At 40.3% G+C, this 12,480-nt stretch overlaps 1 long non-coding RNA gene across 1 annotated transcript in view; it reads left to right on the plus strand.

The window, feature by feature from the left end:
• The window catches only part of LOC309649344, a 979,232-nt gene that overhangs the window by 325,761 nt on the left and 640,991 nt on the right, over positions 1–12,480 (plus strand). The gene's annotated exons all lie outside the window — the stretch shown is intronic.

The raw sequence follows: 12,480 nt of genomic DNA on the forward strand, positions 1-12,480 counted from the left end.
GAAGTATGTAGTTAGAGATGCAACCTCAGCCTAGAAAAAAGATTAGTAATCCTGAGAAACAGTGATTGTTTGCGTAATCATGAGAAACAATAATCATGAGTAGCACAACTGCCTGTCAACAACGTGTCAGGGACTTTTCTTCTCTCAGCTCTGCCACTTACTATGTGACCTTAGGAAAGTCACAGGATCGCTCCATGTCTCAGTTTCCCATATGTATAAAATAGGGACAGTATCCCCTTCTTTCAAGGGGGGATTACACAGACTTATAGGATACAATGAGATAATGAAGAAAATCCTTACTAAAGTGCCTGGTGAGTTTTTTTGGAACATGGTCCTGCCCAGAAAGTGGCAGGTAGCTATTACTATGTTTCAGACTCCCTTTAGTCCACTGTCTTTTCAACTTTCTTACTGCAAAACAACCCGTGGCATTTCAGAGTATGGAGCACTAGATTTTAAGGAAGAAATTTAATAGGATTGCATGTCCAGGAGAGGGAAGAATCAAGGCAGATGAACTGGTTTACATAAATCTTGTAGAATTTAATTGGAAGCAGTGGTGTTTTCTATGGCTTGAAGACAAAAGAACAGAGGCAGTTCATTACATTGATGTGTCAGTCCTGATCAGGTGAGATTGAGAACCGGAGAAAGGGCCAGCAGAGACTGATCATCCATTACTTAGACTTAAGTAAATCAATTAGCTGTGGATGAAGGTTCCTGAGAAATCTACACTGTGCTATGTTCATAAGCAGGGTTACTGGAGCTGCTAAGGTGAGTTTGGAGTGTTTCTCCCAGTGAAATGTGATATTCCAGATCTCTCTTGGGCTCACACTGAGAGAGAAAAGAGGAAATAAAAAAGCCAACAAATTAATTCTCCACCAGCCCAGGTTTGTGGGAGCCTTTGGGGGAAGAAGCCAGAGTCTCCTTGGTTGGTTTATTCCAAGTCTCCTGGCTCCATCGTAAATGGAATTTACAGTTGGTTCTAAGAAGTGATGAAACCCCCGCCCCCCATCCATTCTGATTTTCACCTTCACAATATTGTAGCTTCTCACTGGGCTCCTCCAGCCTCCCCCACCCCAGACCCCCATTCATTTTTCTCTCCGGAGGCGATCAGCAGGCACCGCGTCACTGCTTTAACATTTGATGTTGGATTGCTTTCAATCATCTCATGGCCTATGAATTGCCTGGGTTAGAAGCTGTGGGCAACACTGGTGAACAGCTTATATTAGGAGCAAAGACATGAGAAAAACCCTTTCTTATGTGCTGTGTGTTGGAACACTAGGCCATGAACTTTGTGCAATTCTAAAAGGAGAATATGATATAGGGACATGTCGATATGCACATACCCTTGTTATCCTGACTCTGAATCTCCTGGGGTGACCCATCCCATGGGGAATGAAGATTTCTGCTCCCAGCTTGGCTTGCTGTTCAAGCTCCAGGCTGTGTCACTTCAAAATTTTCAGAGTTGGCTTTAATTTCATTTTGTGGGAACATGCCTCTAGTACATTAAATATCTTTAGAGTCTTATTAATCTATTAAAATCTTTAGACATATATACCAATTTTAAAATGTAGCTATACAGTGTGTGTGTGTGAAAATAAAATAAAATAAAATAAAATGTAGCTAACTTCACCCACATCTGTGTCTTTAGGAATCATCAGTTACAAGTTATCCAACAGGTCTGAGAACACAGAAGTCTTTTCTTAAACCATACATCTTCAGAGCAGACGTGTATTATATTTATATAATGAAGCGGTTGTCTGACTAGCTATATAACAACTCAGGTGTTTTTGAATAAGTAGAAAAAATGTAGCACGGAAACTTAATTCTGCTCCTGGAGCAGGTTGATAAATCTAGCCAAACATCTTTATTTTTTTACAGTACATTAAGGGAACATTTTTATTTAGTGGAATCATAGATCTTCACATTACTGGGAAGTGTGTTCTTACATTGCATTTTTGTCTTCTGAGTTGCCTTAGGAAGACATCCATTCACTGGGAGTCCTATTGATGTTATTCTGGGGGAGGAAACTCTGCTCAAATTTGATGTGAATTAATTGGACACTACAGAACGGTACCTTTATGCCCCTCACCACCAAAGGCTTTGTCTGCAGAGGAGTTTTGCTTTTAAAAGGATGGGCAAGAATTTTAAAATTGAATGATGAATACACGGTTTGCCAAACTATTCTCTCCACTTTTGTGTACTTTGAAATTTTCCTTAATAACTAGTTCTTTAAAAGGAACTGGCAACACAAGGGGGAAAGGATATCTATGGGAAAACTATTAAAATTCATTTCCCATAGATACATTAGCACTCACTGTGTCCTACACTCTGAGCTAAGGACTATAGGGTGGAAACAAGAAACTGTCCTCAAAGAAACTCATCCCCTGGTTAAAGTGATTGATGTCTGCTATGGACTGAATGTTTGCGACCACCCCCCAACCCCCCAAAAATTTCATATGTTGAAATCTGAATCCCCAATATGACAGTATGTGGAAGTAGAGCCTTTGGGAGGTAAGTAGAGCCTTTGGGTGGAACCCTCATGATTGGGATTAGTGTCCGTATAAGAAAAGTCACAAGAAAGATGCTCTCTCTCTCTCCCCACATCATGTGAAGATACAATGAAAAAATAGCTGTCTGCAACCCAGGAAGAGAGCTCTCAACAGACCTCAAATCTGCTGGTACCTTGATCTTGGACTTCCCAGCCTCCAGAACTGTGAGAAATAAATGTCTGTTGTTTAAGCCACCCTGTCTATGGTATTCTGTGATAGCAGCCTGAACGAAGACACTACTTTAACTATAGTTCTGGAGCTGTGATGGGCTAGATGGTGCAACAGTGAAATTGCTCTGGGAGCAAAGTTGAAGGGGCAATTTATTTCAACTATGGGACTCTGGGAAATTTCCTAGAGAAGGTAATAACTGAATGGATATTAAAAGATGATCATGAATTTAAAATTCCAAGGAAGGTATACACAAAATAGTACAGATATGGATTAAGAAGGATGGAGCTATAGGGAGTATTCCATGTTCCCAGCCTCTCAAAAAGGGGTCTGGAGCAATTTCAGGGCTAGTTATTAGTAGGATTCAGAGGGAAATGAAGCTAGAAAGCTGAGTTAAAGGCACATTATATCCAGAGCATTAAATCTCAGAATGAGGCATATGAAATTTAACTTGGAGAATTAGAAACTCATTCAAGGGATAGGGTAAAGGGAGTATAATGCTCCCAATTTGGTTTTAAAAGAATAATGTTGTTAGCAATGTGAAGGATTTCAGAGTTTAAACTGAATTTTAGCCGGAAGTTAGCTCATTAGCCAGAGCGCCTTCAGCGATTTCAGAGCAAGGGAGTGAGCCTGCGTGAAGTTGGGTGACGGTGGTTCACAGATGGTGCGCTGCAGACAGGACACAGAGAAAGATTTAGACAAAACTCAGCACACTAATTGGATGGGATGATGTAGAGACTGTTGCTATATCGCTAGTTACCAGACTCCCAAATTCTTCCCCCTCTGCCTTTGATGTAAAAGGATTTTCTTGCTCTGCCCAATCCCACCTAAAAATTACTGCCTAGCTCAATTAGAGGGTGAAAGAAGGGACAGAAAAGGTCAGAGAGAAAGAGAGAAATAGAAAGAATGAATGTCACGTGGGATGAGGTGAGGAGGATTCCAGAAAGAAGGAACCACCGATGGTCAGAACACGGACAGCTCATTCAAGACCACCATTGAGGAACATATAGAGTTGAAGGGACCAGGGACAGATCTTGTTGCCATAGCAACATAGCCTCTTCTTTCCAGCCGACTCTCTATTTAGGTACCATAGCTCGTGCAGTCTGAGGGTCACCCAGGTCCAGAAGTTCTTCCTGAGCCTCACCTTATGGGCGCATTTCACTGCATATTGACTACAGTTCAAGGAAGTGGTCAGTCAGGGCTAGGATATGAGTCAAAGACAGTTGTTAACACCAAAATGGCACTTCAAAGTGAAGTGGGTGCTTTCAGAGTCATTGGTTCTTTATCCGTATTGATACCCCTGAGATTTTTCCAGCATTTTACAGATGATGAAACTGAGACATCTAGCTGGAATTTGAACCAGGCCTGACTCAGGTGCATGGTCATGTGCAGTACTGTGACATTCGTCCGCATGCATAGGCCTTGAACCCCAAGCCTTCATGTCTTTCAATCATTTATTTATCCCTTTGGTAAACATATGTTGAATGCCAACTAAATGTCAGGCACTGTGCTGGACACTGGGGGGAACAGTGTATAAATACAGACACAACTTCGGCTCTCATGGAAATTACAGTCTGGTGAGAGAGAGAGAGAGATTTCTCAAATAATAAATAATACCAAGAAAGAATGAGACCAGCACTCAATGGAAAGAAACACTGACCCATTAGACTTTATAATGACCTAGAGATATTTACTAAGCACCCACTCTGTGCCAAACCGTCTACTAAACCCTGAAGATACAGAGAGATTACAATGTGTGCCCTCCAAGAACTTGCTGTCTAGCACAAGAAGGAGCCTTGTAAACACAGCCATGTAGCGTGACGGGTGCCAACATCGTGAGGCCCCGGCAGAGCAAGTAGCTGTTTGGAGACAGAGATCTAGGATCAGAGAAAGTTTTCAGAAGCTGTACCTCTGAAATTACTTGCAAAGAAAGAGTACAGATTCCTCAGGTGCATGTAGAAATATGCCATCAATACGGTACATAGAGTCAGGGTATAGGATGACGAATCTTGAAAATAAAGTCTCTGAGCTTACAGCTCTATTGCAGCATGTTGGTGGAAGCTTACGGTTATTTATTTTTTTATTGTGGCTTAGGGTTAATTCTCACTGCCACAGACCAGCTGTGTGTTTCTAAACCAGCGTGTATCAATAAATTCTCGAATCAAAAAAAAAAAAATGTTGTGATTAAAAGAAAAAGAATCTCTATTCAGACCAGAAAGGAATATTCAAATTTGAAAACTGAATTTTCATCTTAATGCATTAAGGGGAGAAATTCAGCACCGTGTCTCTCACTGTCTCCTGGTGGCCAACAGGAAGTACTAAGTCCGCCTGTATATGACCGAGTTCCTCAGATTTGCAGCCGGGACACCCAGTCACGCTGTGCGGTGAGAGGCAAGTTCAAGAACTCCTCCATGGTTGGAAAGAGTTCATTTTAACCAAAGAAGCTAGGGGTCGACGGCCTCTCAAATGAAACAGATAAGGCGAACAGAGGGTTCTTGTCAGAAACAAATGTTATGTCTCTCCCTCCTGAAAAGCTTACAGATATTATCAGTAGGAGTCTAGTTCGGCCGAAAACAAGTCCCTGAGAAGTAATATTAACCAGACGCTTGGCAGATAGTTTATTTATCTCCCCCTAAATTCAATAAAGAGAGGCATATATACATAAGGGAAAATAATGCAACTGTTAGTCATTTATCACGAGATAGAAACCCACTGTTGCCCTTATCTCTTCAATGATGTTCTATTTCCACTGGTAATGAATTACAGGGTTGCCACATCCCTGGGGCAGTGGAGCCAAGCTAGGTGCTACAGCTCAGACCCTGTGTCCTGGAGACCCAGTGGCAGATTCCTGTGGGCAGCCCAAGGCCAAGGACTGGTATTCCGCTTGGGAGAAAAAGACATTATTTCTAAGAAACATTTATTCCTATCTTCTAGGTGCTTCTGAGGGAGGTGTGGTTAAGGGCTTATTAGTGAGGCAGCATTTTAGTCATTATTTCCAGAGTTCCCATCTTCCTTTTGGCCGTTTACTAAAGGAACATGTTCAACTTGGCTTCAGAGAAATGGGTAGTTAGCAAAATGTAGAATTTACGAGAGTAGGAGGTTTAGGAATCAAAATGGTGGCTCATTTGTTAGACCATGGTGCTCATTTTATTGGCGCTGCTGCTGCTGATAGGAGACAGTGTTTATTGCATACTTACCACATTCCAGGCATCATTTAAAGCACATTACATAGGCTATTTTATTTAGTTCTTCCCACAGACTTATGTGCGGGTCCTATTTTTAATTCTTATTTTACAAAGGAGGAAACTAAAAGCCTGAAAGGATGAGTACCTTGCCCATTGTCACAGAGCCAGTCAGCAGTGAGAGGAGACTTGAATCTAGGGCCTGAATCCATTGCCTTTCCTGCGAGTTGAGTTGGACAAACCTAGGATATACCTTCTGGTTGGCATACATGATGACGAAGTGAGGCCAAAACCATTGGCTGGCATCTTGAAGAGCAGAGCAAAGCACATGGACTTCTTAGGGCTACTGGAACCAGTAACAATTTCAAGAGTGAAGGTGACATGAGCAGGTTTGAATTTTAGGAATCCCAATCTCTGACCGCACTGCAGGAAATGGACGGGAGTGAAAATACGGAGTCCGTGCGGTAGGGAGGCCATTGAGTAGTAGGTAGTAGCTAAAGAAGGCGATGGCCATGAAGATGGTCAGGAGGGATATCCCAAGGGACTAATTAATGGGATGTTCTGATACCATGCATGAAGTGTCCATGTCACAAGGCCAAGCTCTGGATCCCCTATCTTAGTAACATCTTTCATTAGCCTATTAAGGAAGTGTATCCTGAATGCTTTGTTGAGATATTTGGGTCCTATCTCAATCCTTTCTCATATTTCCAGGAAAGAGGCGGACCACCTTGAAGCATCAGTATCACTGATGGAATGGACACAAATCGGGCTGTGTGCTTGTTATCTCTGCGGGGAGTTGTCCTGCCCCATACCCTGGGTCCACCTGGCAAGAGGGTGGGCCCCTGGCTGAGAAGAATTAAACCACAGGTGGTGTCAGAAGCAAAGAGGGCTAAAGTCTCTTCCCTAGGAATATAGCATAGCTAATAAGAGACCCCAGCTTCAGTCCGCCTGGTCTCCAGAAAAGACACGTAGGTGAGCATTTTTAGTCATGTGAACTGGAAAAAAGGACTTCAGCAACAAAGAGGGATGGACTAGATACAGAGGTACAAAGAAATGGAGAGAGTCCTGATGACATGTTTAGATTCAAACCTAATCCCAATGTTGGATCCTTCCTTGCCCTTGAAAATCATGATATAACCCATAGATTTATAATACAAACTTCCCTCTCCTTAGTTCTTCTAGTTAAAGCTGATTTGGGTTGCTTGGAACCAGAAACCCCTAACTAAGAAGACCCCAGTGTCTAACTTTTTCTATTGGGCCACTGAGATCTTCATGATCTTCTTTTTCCCAGCTCCTTCCCCAGGGCCTCACCAACTAATCATCTCCCAGAAAATGAAATGGGAGAAATAGTAGACAGTACGTCCTCTGGGGCGTATTATGTTCTATAGACAAAGTTAAAGGGACTGCTCAATTACTGAGAAACTACTATACTCAGCTATGGTACTAAATACAAATACGAGGTCTCAATTATATGTTTGACAAGCTTTATGAGGGATAATTAGAAAGCATAAGTGGGTTACTTGTACTTTGTGGACTAACCTATGAATGCCCAGTCCCTCCCAATAAAAGCTATGACTGTTAAGTTCGGACCATCAAAGAAAAAGTGCCCCCCCACCTCAGGGCCATGCCATTTTAGCTGTGCCTACTGGACACTGCTGGCTGAACTGATGACCCTCCCCAGACCAGACAAGTAGAATCTAGCACTTCGTGGGGACCCTGAGACTGCCAGGATGCAACACATCGCACCACCACTGGCAGCTTCTTTATTCCCCTGTCTGGAATGCTGAGAATGTAACTCCTACTCACTGATGAACTAGGAACCCTCTTCCTTATAGCCCTCTGCATGGTTGGAGGTGTTATTAAATTTTGCTTTGATTTTTGGCTAGCCATTGAGTCAGCCAGCAAAATCATCATATGTAGTTACAAACAAGGGATATTCTACAAATGGTTCTTACCACCAACACGGCCAAGGAAGCAGACTGAGAATGCGCAACTTCTCATTTGATACTGAGCTTTCATCACAGATGTTACTTGTCTTAATGTTTCAACACATAATTTCAAAGAGACCATGTCGCAGACCCCATGAAAATAATAAGGGAAAATAGAGTGTACTTTATCCTGACCCAGAGATGAGGACTTGAGAAATGTTCCTAATTTGGCTGTCACTTGGGCTAAGTAGACTGATCTCTGTGTTGTTCTGGGTTCCATGCAGCATGTGTTCCAGCATCTAACTGACACTGGGAACACGGAGAGCATGGCCTTGAAGAGCTGAGGCATTTCCATGACTTAGACAGCCCTCTGGGGTCCTAAGCACTTATTTCCTCTACCCCACAATCGGAGCAGGTGCTATTTAACGTCAGAAGAAGGTCACTCCATAGTAACTGTAGCTAATGTCTCTCGAGCACTTACTATATGCTCCACACTGTGCTAGGCACTTTATACAGATCATCTAGTGAGTCACAACGACCTTATGGCTTAATTCAGTATTTTACATATGAAGAAACTGAAGCGCAGAGAGTTTAAACGAAGCATGTTCCAAGTTTCTCAGGGGGTGTGCGTGTGACTTCAATCCGAATGGTCTAATTCCAGAACTTATGTGCTAACCACTGCTTCCCACTGTTTGACACCCAGCCTGGAGATGGCAACATTCATGCCTGGATAAAGGAGATGAGGAAAGGGAGCAAATACTCGAGTATATATTATGTGCCAGACACTATACTGTGTCTTAGCTACTGTATGGACATTATTTTGCTTAATTATCAAAACAATCCCATTGGGATTGACATATACACACTACTATACACAAAACAGATAACCAGTAAGAACCTACTATATGTATAGCCCAGGGAACTCTACTCAATACTCTGTAATGACCTGTATGGGAATAGAATCTAAAAAAGAGTGGATATATGTACATGTATAATTGAATCACTTTGCTGTACAGCAAAAACTAATACAACATTGTAAATCAACTATACGCCAATAAAAATTAATTTAAAAAAACCAATCCTATGAAGCTCTGAAATAACTTGGAACAGATATATTTACCTCCACGGTACACCTCCTAGCTCCCCTCTCTGTCCGCATAAGAGTCTTTGCCTACCTCAGAGTCCTGAAGATAGGCATCTATGTTTTATTATAGAAAGTCTGAGATTTACATTTCCATGTAAGATCCATCTCAAATTAGTTTTTGTCTATGGAGTGAGGCAGGGGTCAAGACATTTTTTCCTCTGTGCTTATCCAGATGTTTCACAAAAACCAACTCAGTGAATATATGTGAACTATTTCTGCACATTATTTTGTTTCGTTGATCCAGTTGTCTGTCCTTGCACTAAAAAGTCTAGAGGAAAATAAAGAGATCCAGCAGCTCATAGGAATAGGACTTTGCACACTTCAGAGCTAATACTGGCAACATTTTGGTCTATTTTCCTTTGGACACACACACACATTTTTAACATAATTCTTATGATACTGTATATATAAATGTTTATCTTGCTCTCTTTTTTAAACTTAACATTAAAAAAGAGGCACATTTTCCATGTCATTAAATATCGTTTGAAAACATTATTTTTTTATGGCTGCATATGTTCCATCATTTCTGTTTAACATAATTTATTTAACCATTTTGGCATGCATTTCATTCCCACATTTTTGCTATTTATAAATAATGTTGCAATGAACATATTTGTGCATAAATATTCATACACATTTCTGACTTTCCCCCAAGAAGAAAAATGACTGTGTCAAAGGGCATGAACTTTGCTTAGGCGGTCCATATATTCTGCCAAATTACTTTCCATATCAATTGTATAACTTAAACTCCCTCTGGCACTTTATATAAATGCTTATTTTTCTGCATTCTTGCCAAACTTGAATATTACCATTTTAAAATCTCTGTTAATTTTATAGCTAAAACGGTTCTTTATTCATATCCTAATTTGCTTTAACTTACTTTCCAGTGAAACTGAATATTTTTGCATATTTATTTGAATTTCTTCTTCTGTGTCTTGTCTGGCTTGTATCTTTAGCCCAAGATACTGCTATTAAGAATTTAGTGGGGTTTTATTCCTTAATGTTCCCTATGTACAAGACCTCTTATAAAGTAATTTTTAAAAATTCTTTGTCAGATAAGGAGTTCTGATATTTCTTTGGTAAGTTTTCTACATACATAATTAATGTTCCTCTTGTCAGGGAGCTCATGGTAAACAGGACAGCAGATACTGCTTGCAAATGACTGCAGTGCCCACAAAGAATAATAAAATACTCTAAGGGAATTCAAAGGAACTGCTATGGGTGTTCAGATAAGGAAGAGAACATTTCCAGCTAAGAGAAGCAGGGAAAACTGCAAAAGGGATGTTGCTTTGTAGCTACGCCTTAATGTATGAATTATGACCGTAGATCTCACACTTTAAGTTTCATCAGAATCACTTGAAAGGTTTGTCAAAATAGACACTGCTGGTCTGAGGTGGGGCCTGAAAATTTGCATTTCTAACATGCTCCCAGCTAATTACATGCTTCTGGCCCACACTTGGAGAACCAATGAACTAAGAAAACTTGGGAAGAAAGCAAAAAGAGTGAAAGAGAAAAAGAAATTCCAAAGGAGAACACAAAAATTTCATGACTCAGCAGTTACAGGCTCACTGGGTCCTAAGATAACAACCCACCCACCCACCCCCAAAAAAAGGCAATCTGAGATTTTCCCCCTTCTTAAGTTATAAGAATCCACAGAGAGAACTGTGGATTCTCATAACTTACCTCAAACTTCTCTTTAAGTATTATATTTTACCCCAGGTTTATATGCAAGATATATCTAATTAAAGCACATGGAAAGTAGTATGTCCCATCCTCAGTAATTTTGGTCCACATTCAAGTTCACTCTATACTGACATTTTTTTAATCCATCCATTTTTTAGTTTTTACTTAAATTTATTTTAAAATTAACTTTATTTTAAAAAGAACTACTGTAAATACATAACTGGTATTATTTGCCCTAAGTTAAAAGTGACATGTAAAAATAAGATGTGAAAACAAAATCTTGCTATTAAATTTTAACTAGATGTCATTGCCAGCTGTAGATCCTGAGCCTGAAGTCTGCTTAGTCTTTGTTAAAAGGGGCCATTAGTAGAAATCAGAAAGGGGTGGAGTTACCTGATGAAATACAGGAATCCCAGGTTAAATCTGAATTTCAGATAAACAACAGGTACTTTTTAGTATAAGTATGCCCCATGTACTATTTGAGACATACTTATTCTAAAAATGCATTTGTTGTTTATCTGAAACTCAAAGGTAACTAGATGTCCTATGTTTTTCTTTGCTAAATTTGGCAACGCCACAAAGAGACTGACGATTTATACCCGTACCACATTGACATTTTCTCCTAGCCACCTTCAGAAATATTGAAAGAAAACTGAAAAGCAAATAACTGTCTTATGATACATCCCGGTATTATTGAATGTAACAAGTTACGAAAGGTACCAAAAGGGAAAGAGTCTCTCTAGGGATAAGAGTTCCTCACTTTGTAAAATGCTGCCTTAAAAAATGGATGGAAAACAGAATGAGAAGAGATTTTCAGACCATCTTGGGCTCTCTGTAGCCAAGACTGGCATCTGTGCTTTTGAAGATATCAATTGATCTAACTTTTGCATACCAGAGGAGAATCTAAATCCCTGTGGGGACCATAAAGGGGGCTTCAGGCAAGAAGAAAATGGGAGATCTGTAGGCAAGTCCTCAAGCAATTAGCTCAACTAATGGGGAAAGTTTACATACAAATGGCTGGGCTTTCAAACCAGCTTTCTTTAAGAAAACTATCAAATCCCTAGATATCAACTGAGGTTAATAAAAAATTCTAAAGTGTTTCTGCTTGCCTGCAAAATGTACTCCTTTCTGGGTTAAAATTAATTCCTTATAATCTTACTGCCTGCTAATAAATACTTTCTCATAAATGAAATGTAATCTGAGAGATTAATAAGATTAGGTTCTGTTTTGTATCACATATTGTTAGGTCTGAGTGGGGGTCCCTCTCCAATCAAGTACTAAGATTTTCTCTTGGATTTTTATGTGTTTTCCCCCAACAAAATGGGACTGAAGGAAAGCATGGTGCCTACTAAATTGGATGGCAGGAGTGAAGATTACAAGATGTATCTAATCTCTAGGTCCTCAGAATGTTGACTCTTCCTAGAGACAATGATCTAAGTTTGGACCTCTTTATCTCCTCTCCTGGATTATCCCACCATTCAACCTCACCTGTAGATCTGGGAAGCCTGGGTGGGTCTTATGAGCAGGAACGGAAAGAGGGAGCCAGATTATCACAGATTATCAACAACTGTTTTAGTTGAAGGCTGAGGGTCATTTAATGGGACAGAATGGCTCCTGATCTAAGCAAGAATTCAGAGTAACCTAATAGTTACATTACTATATAAAACAAACCAAAACATGTAGGAAATGGTTCTTGGTAACAGCAATGTAGTGTGCCAGGTGGTTTACATAAATCGCATAGGTAGATACTACATCATTCCCAATTTACAGATGATAAAACTGAGGTAAGGACAACTTAACTGACTTGCCAGGTCCACTGTCTCCAAATC

This window comes from Balaenoptera physalus (genome assembly GCF_965194825.1).
Source record: "Balaenoptera physalus genome assembly, chromosome: 19".
Lineage (NCBI taxonomy): Eukaryota > Metazoa > Chordata > Mammalia > Artiodactyla > Balaenopteridae > Balaenoptera > Balaenoptera physalus.